The sequence below is a fragment of the Pteropus alecto genome, unplaced genomic scaffold (genome assembly GCF_000325575.1).
Source record: "Pteropus alecto unplaced genomic scaffold, ASM32557v1 scaffold413, whole genome shotgun sequence".
NCBI classification, from domain to species: domain Eukaryota; kingdom Metazoa; phylum Chordata; class Mammalia; order Chiroptera; family Pteropodidae; genus Pteropus; species Pteropus alecto.
In genome coordinates this window covers 2,046,287-2,064,308 of record NW_006434120.1, presented here as the reverse complement: position 1 = coordinate 2,064,308, position 18,022 = coordinate 2,046,287, and the positions used below count along the sequence as shown (strand labels likewise).

At 39.4% G+C, this 18,022-nt stretch overlaps 1 protein-coding gene across 1 annotated transcript in view; it reads left to right on the top strand.

Moving 5' to 3' along the window:
• The window catches only part of FAM124A (family with sequence similarity 124 member A), a 64,266-nt gene that overhangs the window by 29,354 nt on the left and 16,890 nt on the right, over positions 1–18,022 (top strand). The gene's annotated exons all lie outside the window — the stretch shown is intronic.

Below are 18,022 nucleotides of genomic sequence, written 5' to 3'. Positions count from 1 at the left end.
CAAGATCATAAATCACACTCTAGGATTCAAAATTCAGCATACAGATTTCTGAATGTCCTCCCCCTGGCCTTACCTGATAAATGCTTTCTAAACCCAGGCTTTCTTGAATTAACATGCACATCAGTTTGAGGAATATAGGACTTTGTTTTACTGAAAAGTCTCTGCCAGCTCAGTTTTCGCTTTTGACTACCTGAAAGGAGAAAGTTGATAGCAAATTAAGGGCCATTGTCTTGAAGGGTGCTGACTGTAGTTACTTGCATCACAGGTTAAGTTTCTGTTTTGGTTGGTTTGGGCATCAGAACTGTAATCTACGTATCACAAAATGAACTGAAATCTTGGCACATGTCAGATAAAGGTTAAAACTACAGCCAGGCCACATTGCTTAAGTCAGAAAGGTCACCTTTCTATTTATAGGAACTAGATAATTTTCAGATTTCTCATTGAACTATACAGATAAGTAAATAATATCGCTTTATTATTCAGTGAACTAAAAGCTAGCTAGCTTTGCTCTATAATCCTTTTTGAAAAGTGAGAAAAAAATTTTCTTCTGTGTTTGCAGACTGCCAGTTCTTTATGCAAAATATAATGCAGTTGAATAAAAAAGTTAATGGAAGGTTTTATTTATACTAAAAATGAATGTAATTGTTTCTGAAGGGACTTCTTCCTTTTTGCTCTTGATCCCTATAATAACGTAAGTGAAAGAACAAAGTGTGAAAGCTGGGCCTGGACTCTGCTCAAAAGAACCATTGAAAGAATATTTCAAAGAAGATCCACACATAAATGGTTATAAAATCTGTACAGGTGCAGGATTTTGAAGTTACAGCATCAAAGTGTGAAAAGGATAAGAAAAAAGATTGATATCTTAGGCCTCAGAAATGCAGATCTTTGTTCAAAATAGTAATATGTCAAGGAGTTAAATTAACGTGAGCAGAAACGACTAATAGCCCTCTCATAAATTTTGATCATGGCCATTTGAATGGGTTAGTTACTTCAGCACTGCAGAAAGCAACCTTCTGCTCTAGCATGATATATACACCTGCTCACCTCTTTAAGTTACTTTTAAAAGTAAAAATTTATGTTTCAGCCTTTAGCAAAATTAAGATATTTAGGTCATGGGGGAGGGATGAAGTTGAGAGAGTTCATTTTTTTCCACATTTTCTTTAGCAGTATATGTTTTCCCAAGTTCCATTTTCAACTATAATTTTTAATATAAATTATTTTGTTCAGTTGGGTGGAGTTATACATTGAAGAAAAATCTTTGTTGGGTAGTTTTTAATTACTTCTCGAAATATAGGTTGCATTTTATTTCCTTCTCCTGTCCCATTCACTTAACATTCCACATTTCAGAGGCCTCTTTCCCCCATTTAATTCCTTTTCAGGAGAAAAGCTGAGAGGCTTTTTCTGAGAGCTACTCAGCCTTTCGTAAGAATTTGGGAATGTTTTTTACTAAGCTCTGATAAGATGAAGAGAAAGCCTTCCTCCTCCTGAAACTTATCTTTCCTTTTTTCTTGGCATTGCTGGGTTCAGGGGAATAGGCAGGAGGTGGGTGAGCGGGGAGTTGCCAGCATTAGGAGTTGTCTGAGATCCCCCCCGAAAAATGCATCTTAGAAATTTGCATTAATGGCTGATGATACTAAACTACAGCTTTCTGGAATCAAGGTCTGTGTTCGTGAATTTTTTCACATCTCCTAGAACTAAACTAATATAAATTATATACCTACAAAAAATACACACATCATAAATATACAGCTCAGTGAATTTTCAAAAATTGAACATTTGCATTAGCAGAATCCAGATGAAGAAACAGAACAGAGATGAAAACAGAAAGAAGGCCTCTCCTCCCCACTCTTGGGACTTCCTGCCCTGAAACAAACATATTAATTACTCTATATTGCTTGTTTTTTTTTTAGGGAATATGAGCATAATATCTTTTTCTTTTTTTTGTATTTGCAAGTAGATTTCATATGTTTAAAACAAGATTTAAGATTGCCGACAAAGATATATACCACATAAGATTAGTAAAAATCATTACATGCTGAAGAGATTTGAAGTAGAAGAAAAATATTAATAAGAAAGTAAGGTAAACCAAGTATGACATCCAAAATGCACGTCATTTTCTGTATGCTGTCTAAAGCTGTACTATACAATTGGTAGCCACTAGCCACATGTAGCCATTTAAATTTAAAACTTAAGTTAATTAAAATTAAATAAAATTGAAAATTCACTATATACATTTCAAGCATTCAGGTGGCTACTATATATATACAGAAAATTTCTGTCATCACAGAAAGTCTATTGAACAATGTTCTAGAAGTAGGCCCCAAATTTGACTTTGAGTTTTCCAGCAGCAAAAGCAAAATGGAAAATCATCAGTGATATGATTTAGAGTCTGTGAGCTAAAAATAAACCAGATGCACGGTATTGCTGGTTTTGAGTCCTGATAGCAGTGTTCCCTGACCTTCTCACGTTCCTGGTGGTGTCAACAGCCCACCATCAACTGTACCTCTACAACAACTACAAAGCCTCACGGGCTTTTTCTTATATAGTGCCTGTGATGTGGGCCAGGGCGCCCAGCCAAGTGTTAGCACAGGAAAGTCACTGCACAGAAGGAGGCTGGGCGAAACAAGGTGGTCCTGCTTGCAGCTCCTGGGGGTTTAGCTTAATCCTAGAGGGAGGGATAATCTCCCAAAATATGTTTCTCACAGCCAAGCTTTCAGTAGTGACAATGAGCTTGGCATTTTTATTCCCAACCAAGTGCCTGGGGTAGACCTGTTCCGTGTAGCTGGTAAAGGACAGAGTTATATGCCCTGTGACTTAGCCAAGCTGGGGTATGTATTGGCATATTCTTAGAGAACCCTGAGGAGACTGACAAGGACATGGGCCTGAACTGAAGGCCACCCTACTCGTTTGGAGGCCTGCCATGGATATGCCTGGGCAGGGTCAAAGCGCTCCTTAAGAATGATTTGGGGTTCACCCAAACACACAGACAAAAGCACAGTTGAGGATCCAAAGCTCGATTCCACAGAGAAAATGTGGCCTCAGTTTTAGGTTAGAAAATGTTGAGAGCAGGTTGCTCCATGTCTTCACAGTAGCAAGGTGATTTAATAATGGTATTTAGGTCTATAGAAGACTTCTCCCACAGGATATAGTCACTGGCTGTTCTTTGTGCCCTCATAAGGCAGAAGAGGAAATGAGTTTTTAAAAAGGTTTTTAATTAAGAAGTAAAAGGCAAGAAATCCTGACACAAAGGATTGTTACCAATTGAAAGAGTTACCAGGCTCAGTCTCTGGGATTGTCTTCACTGGAGAACTTTTAAGATCTCATCCACACCACTGGTTTAATTGTCTTCTTCATGCAGGGAGGAGATTGACTGGGAGGTCAGTCCTAGAATACCAGGGACATAGGCGCTGTGAGGACAGGGAGAGGGATGCTTATGAGGATGCAGTTGAGGGGCTGAGTTGGCCCCAGAGACTTAAAAAATGTTTAATTATGGTAACACACATAACAATAAAATTTACCATCTTAACCATTTTTTAAATGTAATTTAAGTGGTGTTAAGTACATTTATATTGTTGTTCAACTGTCACCACCATCCATCTTGGAATTCCTTTCATCTTTCAAGACTGAAACATACCTATTAAACAATAACTCTTCATTCTCTCCTCCCCTGTGGCCCTGGCAACCTCTATTCTACTTCCTATCTCTATGAATTTGACTACGTACCTCATATAAGTCTTTTCGTGACTGGCTTATTTCACTTAGCATAATGTCCTCAAGGTTCATCCATGTTATAGCATGTGTCAGAATTTCCTTCTTTTTTAATTAAGGCTAAATAATATTCCACAGAACATACCACAGTTCTTTTATCCATTCTTCTGTTGATGGACACTTGAGTTGCTTTCACCTTTGCGCTATTGTAAATAATGCTGCTATATGAACATGGGTGAGAAAATATCTCTTCAAGTTTCTGCTTTTATTTCTTTTGGGTATATACCCAGAAGTGCAGTTGCTGGCTTATATGGTAATTCTCTGATTAATTTTTTGAGGAGAGGATCTGCCACACTTTTCCACAGCGGCCATATCATTTTACATTTCCAGCAACAATGCAAAGGGTGAAACTTGTTTTTTAAGGAAGCTAGAAAGGCTTTCTCTTTGTGAGGTACAGTTCATCATTTCCTACACTAGGAGGTACAGAGGGTGATGGTAGTTAGAGCAAACATTGAAATGGGGCTTATTTTATTATGCTTCACCCTGCACATTCTAGATCTAGACTCTACAGCAAGATCCCAAGGACAATTTGCATGCATGTGTTTATATGCATCATCATGAAAGGTACATATGTCTCTTTCAAAATTAAGACTCTAAGGGCTTCCCATGTCCTTTGCAATCCCTTCCAGATCATCACCAAGGTGTAAGGCTTTATATCAGTTGGCCACTGCTTACCTCTCTGGCTTTATCTCATTCTTCTCTCCTGTTCCCTCTGTGCCTTCCACATTGGCTTGCCTTCTGTTCATCAGATGTAACAAGCTCTTTCCTCTCTTGGGACCTTTGCATCTACTGTTTTCTCTGCCTGGAACAATCTCCTCCAAGGTCTTTACATGGCAGACCATGTTCTTATCATCATTCAGGTTGCCGAGGCACTTTCCCTGCCCACCCTACCAAATATAGTTCCCTTCCCTTAACCCCAACACTCTGTGTTACATCATTTCATTTTTCTTTTCACATACTTGCCACTATCTAAAATTATTTTGTTTACCTGTATATCGTAAAATTATGTTTACTTGTATACTATCTGTCTCTATTACTAGATTGTTGAATGAAGGAAGGAAGAGGGCCAAGAGCCATCATTGGAATTTCACTTGGACCCATAATCCCTCTACAGCCTCTATGTCTGGATTATGACCCCACATTAAGGGAATAACATTTGGCAAACATTTATTGGACAACCCCTCTGTGCCAGATCCCCCTACTTTTCAGTAGCTCGTAGTCCAATAGAGGCAACAGACATGAAAACCAAAAAGTTCAGCAAAGTGTTCCAGATGCTGTGATTTAAAAAAACTCATAGAAGGCAGTGTGTGGCACAGGCTTTAGGGTCAGATGTATCTGAGTTCAATTCTGACTCTTCTACTCACTAGTTGAATGACCCTGGGCATGTGACATTATACTGCTGAAAACTCCATTTCCCAGTTTGAAATTTTAGGATAATAATTGTTAACCTTGCAGTGTTACTCGGACATTTAGAAAGAATGTCTTTTAGGTGCCCCCCAGTTAGCAGTTAATGAACCAGTAAACAGTAGATGTTATTATACAAAGGCAGATTTGTCGATGCTGGCCAGTGGTGGGAAGACAGTCATGAAAGGTTTCTTAGAAGAAGCAATGCCTGAGCTGAGCTGAGGGTGGGCATGGGTTCAGGGTGTCCAGGGGAGCCCCAGGGCAGCACACAAAGGCCTGGGCAGGATGGTCTGGCCAGGACAGTGGTCAGGTTCCTGAGATGCTGTCCTGAGGGCAGGGAAATGACTAGTGAGAAACCAACTCAGGAAAAGGCAAACCACTTTTCAGTTTCTCAGGCTCCAAACACTGGAGTTACTCTGAGCTCTTCTCTTTCAGAAGACCCCGTTTACTCCACTGGCAGAATACATGCAGAATCTAATGCTCACCACTGCTACCACCTGCTCCAAGCCACCGATGTTTCCTCAGGAGACTTTTGACCGATCACTTGATTTCTGCCCTCACCTTTCTACAATTGATTCTCCACCAGACAGTTAGTGGGTCCTTTTGAACATAACTCAGATCACATTGACTCCTCTGCTCAGAATCTCCAGGAGCTGCCCATTTCATCCCACCTGAAGCAAAAGCCAGTTTCTTCATAGTGGCTGTTATTACCTCCCCCTTCTACTCTTCTCACTTCCCTTGGCCTCCTTGTTGACCCTTCAGTACACCCTGTGCCCACTCTGTCCCCTCTGCCTGGAGCAGCCCTCCCCCCACCCGCAGCTGGCCACATGACTCTCTCCCTCACCCCTCTTAGGTCTCTTCTCAACATCCCCCTCATTTGCAAGGCCTTCCCTGACCCTCTGTGACACGCTCCCCCCTCCTGTTCCCTCACACACAGACACAGCAGCAGCCTCCTCCCTACCTGCTTTCTCTCTGAATTACAGGCTTATCTATCTCCCCCGGCAGAACAGAAGCACCTGATGGCAGGGACTTTATCTGTTTTGCCCATGGCCATATCCCTCGTTCCTCTAACAGTGTCTTGCACATAGTAGATGCCCAGTGTTGAATGAATAAAAGAAGTAAAGAAGGAAAGACAAAAGCAAAGAGAGGTGGCAGACTTTGGGATGTTTCAGGAATACCCAGTAGAGGCAGATCGAGGGGTGGAAAGCCTTGGCATAGTGGTTAAGAGGTGGTTGGAGACAAGGATGTAGTGACAAGGGCCCAGAGACTGGACAGGAGGTACCTGGGGGGAGGACTCCTGGGCCATGGTGTTTATTGGCTGACTGTGAGTGGGATGCCAATCACTGAACACAGGGCAGAGGCAAAGAGAGGAAGCATGGGTAGCCTCCCATGGCCTCTCTCTGCCCTTCACACCAGGCTGGAGGCCCTGTGGGCCAGCTTCTCTCCACACACGGAGCAGTGGCCACTGCCTCTACCGCTGCTCTACCATTCATCCATGGGAGAGGCCCCCTTCCCTCAGGGGAGGCTAGAAGAGTAAGGGAGAGCTCAGCCGGTTTCTCTGCAAAGGCCCAAAGACCACACAGCAGTGGTCCATCCTTCAGTTTTGTCACCTCTGCTTCCAGCTGCCAGAAACCAGGTATAGACCAGCGCCAGTTGGTCAGCTTCTTGACTGAGTATGAGCTTATGTGGGGAAGAATTTACCTAAGAAATAATGATGACGTGGTAATGAATGTTAATTGCTTGCTTAGTAGGCACCACACTTTGTGCTAAGTGCACTCTAGCACCTTACTTAACCCTCTTGGCATTTCTACCACCTGGAGACCATCCATATCTCCAACTTACAGATGAATATCCTCAGATTTAGGTTAGATAACTGCCACACTCAGTGTTACCAACAGCAAATGGTGCTTAGGCACATCTGACTCATGAACACACACTGGCTGTGCTGTCTTCAGTTCTTTTCCAAGGAACCCAGTAGCCCTTTGGCATTCCCTCTACCAGTGCTTCTTGAACTTCAGCAGGCATGAAAATCACAGATTCCTGGAGCCCACCCGCAGAGACTCTGATCTGGGAAGGCTAGGGCCAGGCCTGAGATCCTGCATTTGTAACCAGCTTCCAGGTGCTGCTGCCCCAAGCACCCTCTGTGGACATTAACCAGGCACAGGTTATTATTCTAAGGCAGGACTACCTAGTTGTTGCTTCATGGTTTGTTTTTCTTTTTTTTTTTTTAAGCAATGTCTGGGACAATTTCACTTTTCAAAATATATTATAATTGTGCTTAGTAGGAGGCTCAGGGCAGAACATTAAGAGTAAAAGTCACATGGTTCCAGGCAAGATGGTGGAATAGATAAATGCCATGCTTGCCTCCTCTCACTACCACATCAAAATTACATCTGAACTACAAAACAGCCATCACTGAGAACTGCCTGAAGTCTAACTGAACAGAAGTCCTATAACTAAGGACATACAGAAGAAGCCATTTCGAACCTGGTAGGAGGGGCAGAGATGCCGAATGAGCTGGTCCCGCACCCATGTGTGGTGGTTAAAAATCAGGAGAGATATCTTGGCTGCAGAGGAGCCCCCAGAGGAACATGGGCTCTAGTACTGGGAAGAGAAGTCCTTATACTTCTAGCTGTAAAAACCAGTAGAGATTGTGGCTAAGTGAATCGGAAAGCTACTGGAGTCTCAGGCCATCCTCTTAAAAGGCCCACACATGGACTTAGTTGCTGATGAACTCACTTGCTCTGAACTCTGGCACAGGAACAGTAGCTCTAAAGTCATCAGGGACATACCAGGAGGAACTGAATTGTCTGGCTTTGGGGCGAGGCATGGAGAGGCAGCTTTCCCCCAGACAGAAGTGCTAGCAGAAGCCATTGTCTCTTTGTTGAGCTCTCTCCCCACCCTAAAAATAGAGACGGAGGCAGGCACCAGGTTATTTTACCTGTGCAGATTACCCAGGGTGCTTGAAAGTCACCCCCAGAAAATCATTTCCCAAGCATCATCTGGGTATGATATTCATTTCTGCAGAATTTGTAAGTGACATCATAGCCCTTTCAGGCCTGGAAGGAAGTGTCATTTTCTTTTAGGAAAACAAAAACCAGAAAGCGAAGTATTATTATAAGCTTTGGCAGAACCTGGAATCAGATCTTTGAGGCTGAGAGGAAAGTAAGAATTATTTCTGCTCTTTGCGGGAATCATAGTTTTCCCTCTTGGCCTGCCTGTGTCACTTAGCTTATTTAGTTTGCTCTCCCCAAGGATCTACTTCTGAAGGGGTCAAGTTTGGTGGTAGATTTGGAAGAAAGTGTTTCTGTGTGTGGCAAGTGGCTTTCAACAGATAGGGCCTGTTCCCTGCAGGCCAGCCGTGTTGTACCTGTGAATGAACCGCAACAGAAGTAGACAGTCCAGAGCTTTTTGAGGTTGTTAGAGTCAGCAAAAACTGAATATCTCCTCTCAGCCAGATATGGTACTAGAGGGGCACCAAGATGAACAAGAGAGTTCCAGTGCCCCAAGTTCACAGCTGGTCTAGACCGTTCTGTGGGGTTATGATGTATGCAAGCCACAGTACAGGAAAGTGGAGTACAGTGAGTGTGCTCTGGAGAGTCGCCTCCCTCCATGGCTGGGAAAATAAGGAGACTATAGCAGAAACTTTCTGGAAGCCAGCAGGTGGGAGTTCGGGAGCTAGAGCCCACAGCTCTAGACCAAATCCTGTTTGCCTGGTGACCTAACAGCTCTGTCAGGTTGGTCTAACTTTAAAACACTAGGCCAAAAAAGAAAAAGGCGAACTTTAATTTCCAGTGAATTTTCTTCCTATGTTAATATATTTTTATTAGAAAGAAAACCAAAATATCCAAAAAATTTTTGGAAATTAGAAATTTTTAAAAAATCACTCTGCTACTACCACCATAACAGAACATTTTGGTACATTTTCTTCCAAGTATTTTTTGTCATAAGCTATCTATGTCAATTTTTTTTTAATTTTTTTCATTTTTTCTTCCTCATTTATCCCCTCAAATGGAGGAAAATAACCTTTTACTAAATGGGCTTCAGACCCTTTGGTTAGTTTTCTCTTTCCCACCATCAACCTTCTACCCTCCCAAGTGGAAAGTCAAACATTATGTGACTTTAAGGAACTTTCTACCTGATTCTTGGCTTCATGCTGAGAATATGAGCCTCTGGACCCTCTGGAACATTATGTAAAAGGAATCTGTCTCCCTTTTTGTACGCAGATACAGCTTTGCCATCCAGAAAGTCTAGATTCCACTAGTTTGGACTTTTGTCACCTCAAAGGAATCACTTTCTTCCCAAGGAAGGAGATGTGTGACACTTCACTTAATATGTACCATTGCAGTTGTCATACTGCCCATTCACAGCAGGCTTTCAATAAACAGCCGCTTTTATAAAAAGTAGCACCACATTACAAGCACCAACTTGCCTCAGAAGTTTAGAACCATCCACCCAGCCCTCATAGAGGGCTTCTCGGCCCCTTATAGCCCCTGCTATAGTCAGTGGTAGCCAGAAAGTCTTCAGCCCCTCAGGCAGAAGCCCTAACCTTTCTCACTGGGCAATATCTAGCTGTGACCCCTCCCTCTGCTGTGTGGACCAGGGATGGAGATGGGTAAACAGTGAGCCCAGAAGGGAAGGGGGAAGGCAGGAAGAGCCTCAGTCATGGAGAGGGGTGGGCAGCAGTGAGGGCAGAGCCTGGACAAACTCCATGCCTGTCCCACAGGGTGCTCTGCTCTCCATTTGCTCCTGAAAGCTGTTGGCCTGTGTGCCACAATGCCACCCCTGCTCTGGGACCAAGTATGACTCTACATCTGCTGGGAGATTAGGCAGAACCTGCTTTCTCTGTTGCATTCTCCAGCCCAGAAGCAAATGGTTAGACTCGATAGTCCTGCTCAGAGCAAAAATGACCTAAATGGTTCCTGGCCTCTTTGTCCACCTTGCTGCCCCCTGGACCTCACTACATCCCTGAAGATGCCTGTTTTTTGGGTCCTTGCCATGCCAAATATGAGAGCATTGTGCATCCCCAGGCTGAAGAGTGACCGTGATTAACAAGTGATGGAACCACATCTCCACAGTGTCTTACAGTGGAGTTCTCATGTGGCCAATGAACCTTTTCTAAATGGGCTTCAGTCTCAATGACTTACAAGTAGGGGAGAACATGGTTAAAACAAACATTCCGCCTGGGCATGCAAATGTCTCTAATCTGCTTTAGGAAGGAAGCAGGTTAACAATATCTCTAATTCACATCTACTTATTGAGAACATTATATAATGCTGTTTAGTTTTATTTTTTTTAATACTTCTTGATGTCTGTATTTGGCATTTTTAGATTATCTGCTGCCTTCTAAAAATATTTTAAGTAAATAGATATTTCAGGATAGTTGTCTTACGACATCAGAAATCATATAGGGAAGGGTGGAGAGAAAGGAACTGGAGACCAAATGTTGAGCTTCCCGGAAGTCAAAGCAGAAAAAGAAGCCCAGTGTTCATTGTTTGATTGAAGGGGGGAAAAAAGAGTCCAGATCTGAAAACTCAAACATTTCTGGGTGCTAAAACTCATGTTCCTTTTATAAGAATCATTCAAGATAACAATGAATGGTCTTCCACTATGGCTTTTTGGAAGATGTAGAAATGTTTTTTGTGGAGCTGTGGATAAAGTCAGGGATGACTGATGATTTTAATAGCTATAACCATTAATGTCTTTAGGCCAGGGATGCTGTCCTATTTGCTCTGGAACAATGTTTTAATGCCAATGATTGCTATTTGTCAAAGAATTTAGAAGTGGAAATAAATTAGAAATGTCATAAATAAAACCTTATAGTAGTAACAGGATGGGAGCACCTACTTGGGTCAACCCATGAGGTGCCCTCTCTTTCTGTCATTTGTCCATGTTCTTGTTCTCATAGGGTCCCTCAAACCTGAGCCAACTTCTTCTGCATCCTTAGGGGCTCAATGCTCTCCTCTCCCCACTCTGCCAACCCCCTGTATGTCATCCTGTGAGTTTGGTGGCCCGTGCTTTGAGATGTCTCTTAACTGAAACTAGATAGAGCTTTAAAATTGCATATACCATGTTATCTTCCATAGCAATGGCTTCCACTTATTAAGCATATATCTGCATCTCTTATGGTCCAGACATTGTTTATATATAATCTATAATACTCGAAAGCTAATTTTTACCATTACGTATGTATCACAACTTTGGCCTCTGAGGCCAGTTTTGCATTTACATCCTATCTCTTCCAGACATTATCTCCATGACCCTGAGCAAATTACTTTCCCTCTCTATGCCTCAGTTTCTTTAACCGTCAAACAGGGGTAATACGAATAAGTATCTCGTGGGACTGCTGAATCAGCCAGGCCTCACTCAGAGAGACTTATGAAGAATCTAGCATAAGGACCACACACAATCGTGGGAGCGGGCAGAGACAGCTGTGTCTCTGGCGTTAGACCTGAGATCTCCCCAGATCAGCTAGGCCAACAATCAGGAGAAAACGCTGATGGCAAGTTGAGATCAAGAAAATTCTGGAACACACAAGGACAAAGTAGAACCCGGGTTTGTCTGTCACCACCTCAACTTATGTGATGTAATGACCTGAAGAAAAACCGGCACCTTTTTTCATGGGCCTAAAACACACCTGCCCAAGGCCAGGAGAAACTGAAAATGGAGCTCCTGGGAGAGATGAAGTTGCTGCAGGCCCAGGGACGGCCTCATGCCCAAGGGTGAGCCAGCAGATGAGCAACAGCATGTACAAGCTGCCACAGTGCCTGAGACCCTGCTTCAACCTTCAGAGCATGAAAATTGGCTGCTCCTTCTTTTCTAGCTCACATCCCAAGCATATTTCTGTTGTGACTAAGCTTAAACAGAATCATATGGAGAAAGGAATTCAGGGAAACAGTGCCAGTGTAGCTGAGATGACACAATGTAAAGCCACATGGTTATGGGATGGAGCGAGTAAAATATAGGGGAAGGATATTTTTTCTGGTTTTATTGAGATATAATTGACATATAGCACTGTATAAGATTAAGGCGTACAGCATAATGACTTGACTTACATATATTGTGAAATGATCACCACAGTAAGTTTAGTTAACACCCATCATCTCATATAGTTATCAAAAAAAGAAAAAAACAATTGGTTTTTTTCCTTGTGATGAGAACTCAAGGAAATGGCGAGATTTCCTTTTTTTGTGGCTGAATAACATTCCACTGTATATATAGACCACAACTTCTTTATTCATTCATCTGTTGATGGACATTTAGGTTGTTTCCATGTTTTGGCTATTGCAAATGATGCTGCCATATACATGGAAGTACAGATACCCCTTCAACATAATGTTTTCGTTTCTTTCGGACATAAACCTACAAATCGAGTTGATGGATCATATGGTAGTTTTGCTATTAATTTTTTAAAAGAACCTTCATATTCTTTTTCATGATGGCTCTACCAATTTATATTCCCACCAACAGTGTTCAAGGGTTCCCTTTCCTCTACATCTTCACCAGCATTTGTTATCTCTTATCTTTTTGATGATAACCATTCTAACAGGCATGAGGTAATATCACATCATGGTTTTGATTTGCATTTCCCTAGTGGTTAGCAATATTGAGCACCTTTCATGTTCTATTTGGCCATTTGTATATCTTCTTTAGAAAAATGTGTATTCAAGGCCTTTGTCCATTTTTAATTGGATTATTTGGTTGTTTTGTTGGGGTTTTTGTTTTGTTTTTGTTTTTTGTTATTGAGTTGTATGAGTTCTTTATATATTTTAGATATTAACCCCTTATCAGATCTATGATTTGCAAATATTTTCTCCTTCCATAGGTTCTCTTTTGATTTTGTTATTCATTTCTTTTGCTGTGCAGAAGCTTTTTAGTTTGATGTAGTCTTTCTTTTTTGTTGGCTTTGTCTCTGGTGTCAAATCTAAAACTAATCATTGCTAAGACCCATGTCAAGGATATTTTTCCTGTTTTCTTCTAGGATTTTTATTGCTTCAAGTCTTATATTTAAGTCTTTAATCCATTTTGAGTTAATTTTTTGTGAGTGGTATAAGTAGAGGTTGTAATTTCATTCTTTTAAAGTGTGAATATTCAATTTTCCCAGCACCATTTATTGAAGTGACTGTCTTTTCTCCATTGAGAACTCTTGGCTTCCTTGTCAAATTACCAGATATGCATGTATTTATGTCTTGGCTCTCAAGTCTGTTCCTTTGGTCTGTGTGTCTGTTTTTATGTCAATACCATATAGCTCGAAATTAGAAAATGTGATACCTGCTACTTTGTTCTTTCTCCAGATTGCTTTGGCTATTTGGGGTCTTTTGTAGTTCCATACAAATTTTAGGATTGTTTGTTCTATTTCTATGAAAAATGCTATTGGAATTTTGGTAGGGATTGCATTGAATTTGTAGATTGGTTTGGGCAGTATGGACATTTTAACAATTTTAATTCTTCTACTCCGATAGCATGGAATACCTTTCCATTTATTTGTGTCTTCTATTTCTTTCAGTGTACAGGTATTTCACCTCCTTGTTTAAATTCATCCCTAGGTATTTTATTATTTTTGATGCAATTATAAATGAGATTATTTTCTTAATTTCTCTTTCTCATAGTTTGTTCTTAGTGTATAGAAATGCAACAGATTTTTATACATTGACTTTTGTATCCTACAACTTAACCAAATTTATTAATTTTAATTTTTTTTTAGTGGAGTCTTTAGAGTTTTCTATGTATAATATGTTATCTGCAAATAGTGACTGTTTTACGTTTTAATTTTTGATTTGGATAACTTATTTCTTTTTCTTACCCAATTACTTGGCTAGGACTTCCACACTGTGTTGAATAAAAGTGGCGAGGGTGGGCATCTTTGGCTTGTTCCTAATACTAGAGAAAAAGCTTTTGGTTTTTGGCATTAAGTATAATGTTAGCTGTTGGCTTGTCATTTATGGCCTTTATGTTGTTGAGGTATGTTCCCTTTATACTCACCTTATTGAAAGTTTTTTGTCATAAATGGATGCTGAATTCTGTCAAATGCATTTTTTGCATGTATTGAAATGACCATATGATTTTTATTCTTCATTATGTTAATGAAGTGGTGTATCACACTGATTAATGTTGAACCAAACTTGCATTCTTGGAATAAATTCCACATAACATAGTATATGTTCCTTTTAATGTTTGTTTAATTCAGTTTGCTAATATTTCGTTGAGGATTTTTCCATCTGTGTTCATCAGGGATATTGACCTGTAAATTTTTTCTTGTGTTTTCTTTGTCTGGTTTTGGTATCATATTAATGCTGGCCTGGCAAAATGAGTTTAGAAGTATTCCCTCCTCTTCTGTTTTTTGGAATAGTTTAAAAAGGATTGGAATTAATTCTTCCTTAAATGTTTGGTAGAAATCACCAGTGAAGCTACCTAGTTCTGTACTTTGTTTGCTGGGAAGTTTTTGATTACTAATTCAATCTTAGTAATTGATCTGTTCAGATTTTTCTATTGTATGTTTCTAAGAATTTATCCATTCCTTCTTGGTTGTTCAACTTGTTGTCATATAATTTTTCATAGTAGTTTCTTATGATCTTTTATATTTCTGCGGTATCAGTTGTAACAGCTCTTTCATTTCTGATTTCATTTATTTGAGTCCCCTTTTTTTCTTGGTAGGTCTCACTAAAGGTTGTCAATTTTATCTTTAAAAAACTCTTTTCCATTGATCATTTCTTTTATCTTTTTAGTCTATCATTTATTTCTGATCTGATCTTAGTAATTTCCTTTCTTTTGCTAATTTTGGGCTTCATTTTTTCTTGGTTTTCTACTTCCTTGAGGTGTAAAGTGAGATTGTTTATTTGTGATCTTTCTTATGTTTTGATATAAGCATTTATCACTATGAACTTTTCTCCAAGAATTGCTTTTGCTCCATCTCATAAGTTTTGGTATTTTGTATTTCCATTTTTATTTGTATCAAAGTTATTTTTACTTCTTTTTTTATTTCTTCTTGGACCAATTGGTTTTTCAGTAGCATGTTATTTAACCCATTTCCCATTTGGAGGAAAAAAAAAAACAAAACGTGTAGCTCACTGTCAGCATTAATTTTAATAAACACGCTGTTTGAGGCTGAAACAAATCTGACTGGTTTTCAATGTGAAAATAAAATATAAAAACTGTTCTTGGAGTTATTTCTAAACAGAACTTGTCTCTAATCCTAATGTAATAGAAATGTATACATACATCAAATTCATCAAGTGAATCTTCAGCTAACAACTGAGAACAATGTTAACATAACCTGTAGGAATGCTATGTTTTCTAGGATTTGAAATTTTCAGCAATCGAGAATGGAAATATCACTACTAAGAACAGAATGCTATAAATAGAATGATGTCATTTGTTTCCAAAGACTATCAATATACTAGATAGTCTAAATGTGAAAATAATAATAAAAGCAAGGTATTTCAAAAGGCAAACTTTGGCCATAAGGTTAGGACTGTAATCCACTAGTTATCTTGGAGTAAACACTTTCAGCCACAAGTGCTGCCAGTGAGTATTCTTGGGGCAAACTGGAAATGGGTTAATCTCTACATGTTTGTGAATCATTTAGTTTTCTTCTTGAAACTGAGTTCTAGCTTTATACCATTGTGGTTGGAATAGATGGTTGATATGATTTCAATCTTCTTAAATTTATTAAGATTTTGTTTTGTGGTCTAACCTATGATCTGTGCTAGAGAATGTTTTGTGTGTGCTTGACAATATGTGTACAATTTTGAAAATTCCAAAATGTGCATCATTTTAGTCTGATCCCAAGGTATTGCTTATCGAAATAGCTGTTGTAAGAAATTACAAATGAATTTTCTCCCTTGGACCTCAAAAGAGAATGATATCTTCCCAAAATTGAGAAGCAAAGAAAATATCAAAAACTGCAAGGCTGAAATCACATCCAAATCATTAGGCTATTGGCTACCCATTCATTTCCTACAAATTTCCAGGAAATTGGGTTTCACAGTTTTACCTGTCACTTAGCTTTCATATGAATAAGATTTTTTTCAATGTTCTCCATTTCTGATTCAAAAGACATTCAAATACCATAAATGAGAAATGTACTTTTAGTTGTTTGAGAGAAAGCCTAAACGTTGAACCATTTAAGCAATCGTCTGAAGTATAATGGTTAAGATGCCCTTCTGGTAATGCTCAGCACCGGTCATCTCCACGTTGTGGCCAAATAAGAGATTCTCTTCCCAGTCACACAGGTATAGCTGAAGCATCATGTTAGAATAACCAATCCTGCCTCCCAGATGTAGTCGATGTAGCTAGACTATCTTTGCACTGATGTCATTTTGTCATTGGGGAACTGGCATTGATTGAGAAAGAAAAGTTAGTCTCCCTCTAGATGACTGAAGCTTTAACAGGGAAAGCTTAGGAGTGGTCAGCAGCTGAGTTTTCCACCACGTAGAGAAAACCACCCTGCTATGAGAGAGAAGAATATTTCTGTGCACAAGAAAAAGCCAGAGAAAGAAGGGGCCTTATTACATGTGAATCCTTAGCTCTGCTTATTCCTGTGGTTCATTGTACTTATGCAGTTGTGTCTCCTCAATATTCTTATATTAAATCTCTCTTTTTAATAGTGTGAGATGATTTTCTTGTCTTGACAATCAAAAGAGTGATACATTCAGTCTTACAGGACAAAATTCTATTTTGATCGCCACCTTTTAAAAGGCCAGAGAAAGGATTTGTGAAAAGAGTAGAAGAAACAGTAAATAAGAACAAGGAGGAAGTTTCTAGGGCTTGGGCATGCCATGTTGTAGGGCCTTGGAAGCCAGTACATGAAAGTGCTTTCCAAGATCTCCTTAACTCTAATGAATTTGATAATTGAGTTATGAGCAGTTTAGCACCTCTCTTTCCTGAGTCTACCTCTCTCTTCAGTTGCCCAGCTGCTGTGTGATCACTTCTTTAACACCAGATTCACATGGGACATTTCAAGTAGCTGGGCCTTCCAGGCTCAACTGCCTCCTCTCTTCCATGAACCCAAGAATGCCTGATTATCAGAGGACTTCAGAGGCATTGAAGCTTTGAGAGCTTCAGAATCCAATGAGATAACGTGTCACTATCTTAAGAGAAACAAAAATATACAGAGCTAATGAAGCAGTGATGAAAGTTAACCACCATCTGGGAGAAGGTTGTATAAATCCATTAGTAGAGAGGAATTAGATAATAGTTTGACTTAAATCCAGGAAGATGGACCATGTGAACAACCCCTTTAAATTCTGGAATCCATGCTATAGCAACCACCAAAGAGGGTCCTACTTGTCCCTCCTTGTTGGACACTTCTTAGCCAAAATAGCTGTCCATGTATAACCTCAGTCAGCTAGAAAAACAACCCCAAATTGTTTGGAATAACATAGTTATCTCTTTAGTGGATATTTATATTTTAATCTGAGAAAAAAAGTTAGAATTTAATATAGAAATAATAAACAAAACCTATAATACTAAAATTTTTGTGTTAGGTTCAGAAATAGTTTGTTCATGTTTGGTATTTTAAGAATTTGTTGTATTTTAGAGAATTTGGTCTATTGGAACAAAAGATCAACCTGTGATTCCACTTTAAAATGTAGTTTAGAATTGATTTATATTTGCAGTTTTAAGTTGAGGAATAGAAAGTTAAAGTTTTAGTAAATTTATAACATTGAAACATTTAAGAAGATTCAATATTTGCCATGTTTATATGTTTAATTCATTAGATTTACAAGAGTTATTTAAGTACTTTAAAAGGTTTTGTTTATTAATCATACCACTGAACAACTTAAAACTAAAATCAATATATTAAATGTATAAATAAAATTTAAGATATGAAAGGAAATTAAGCCAAAGG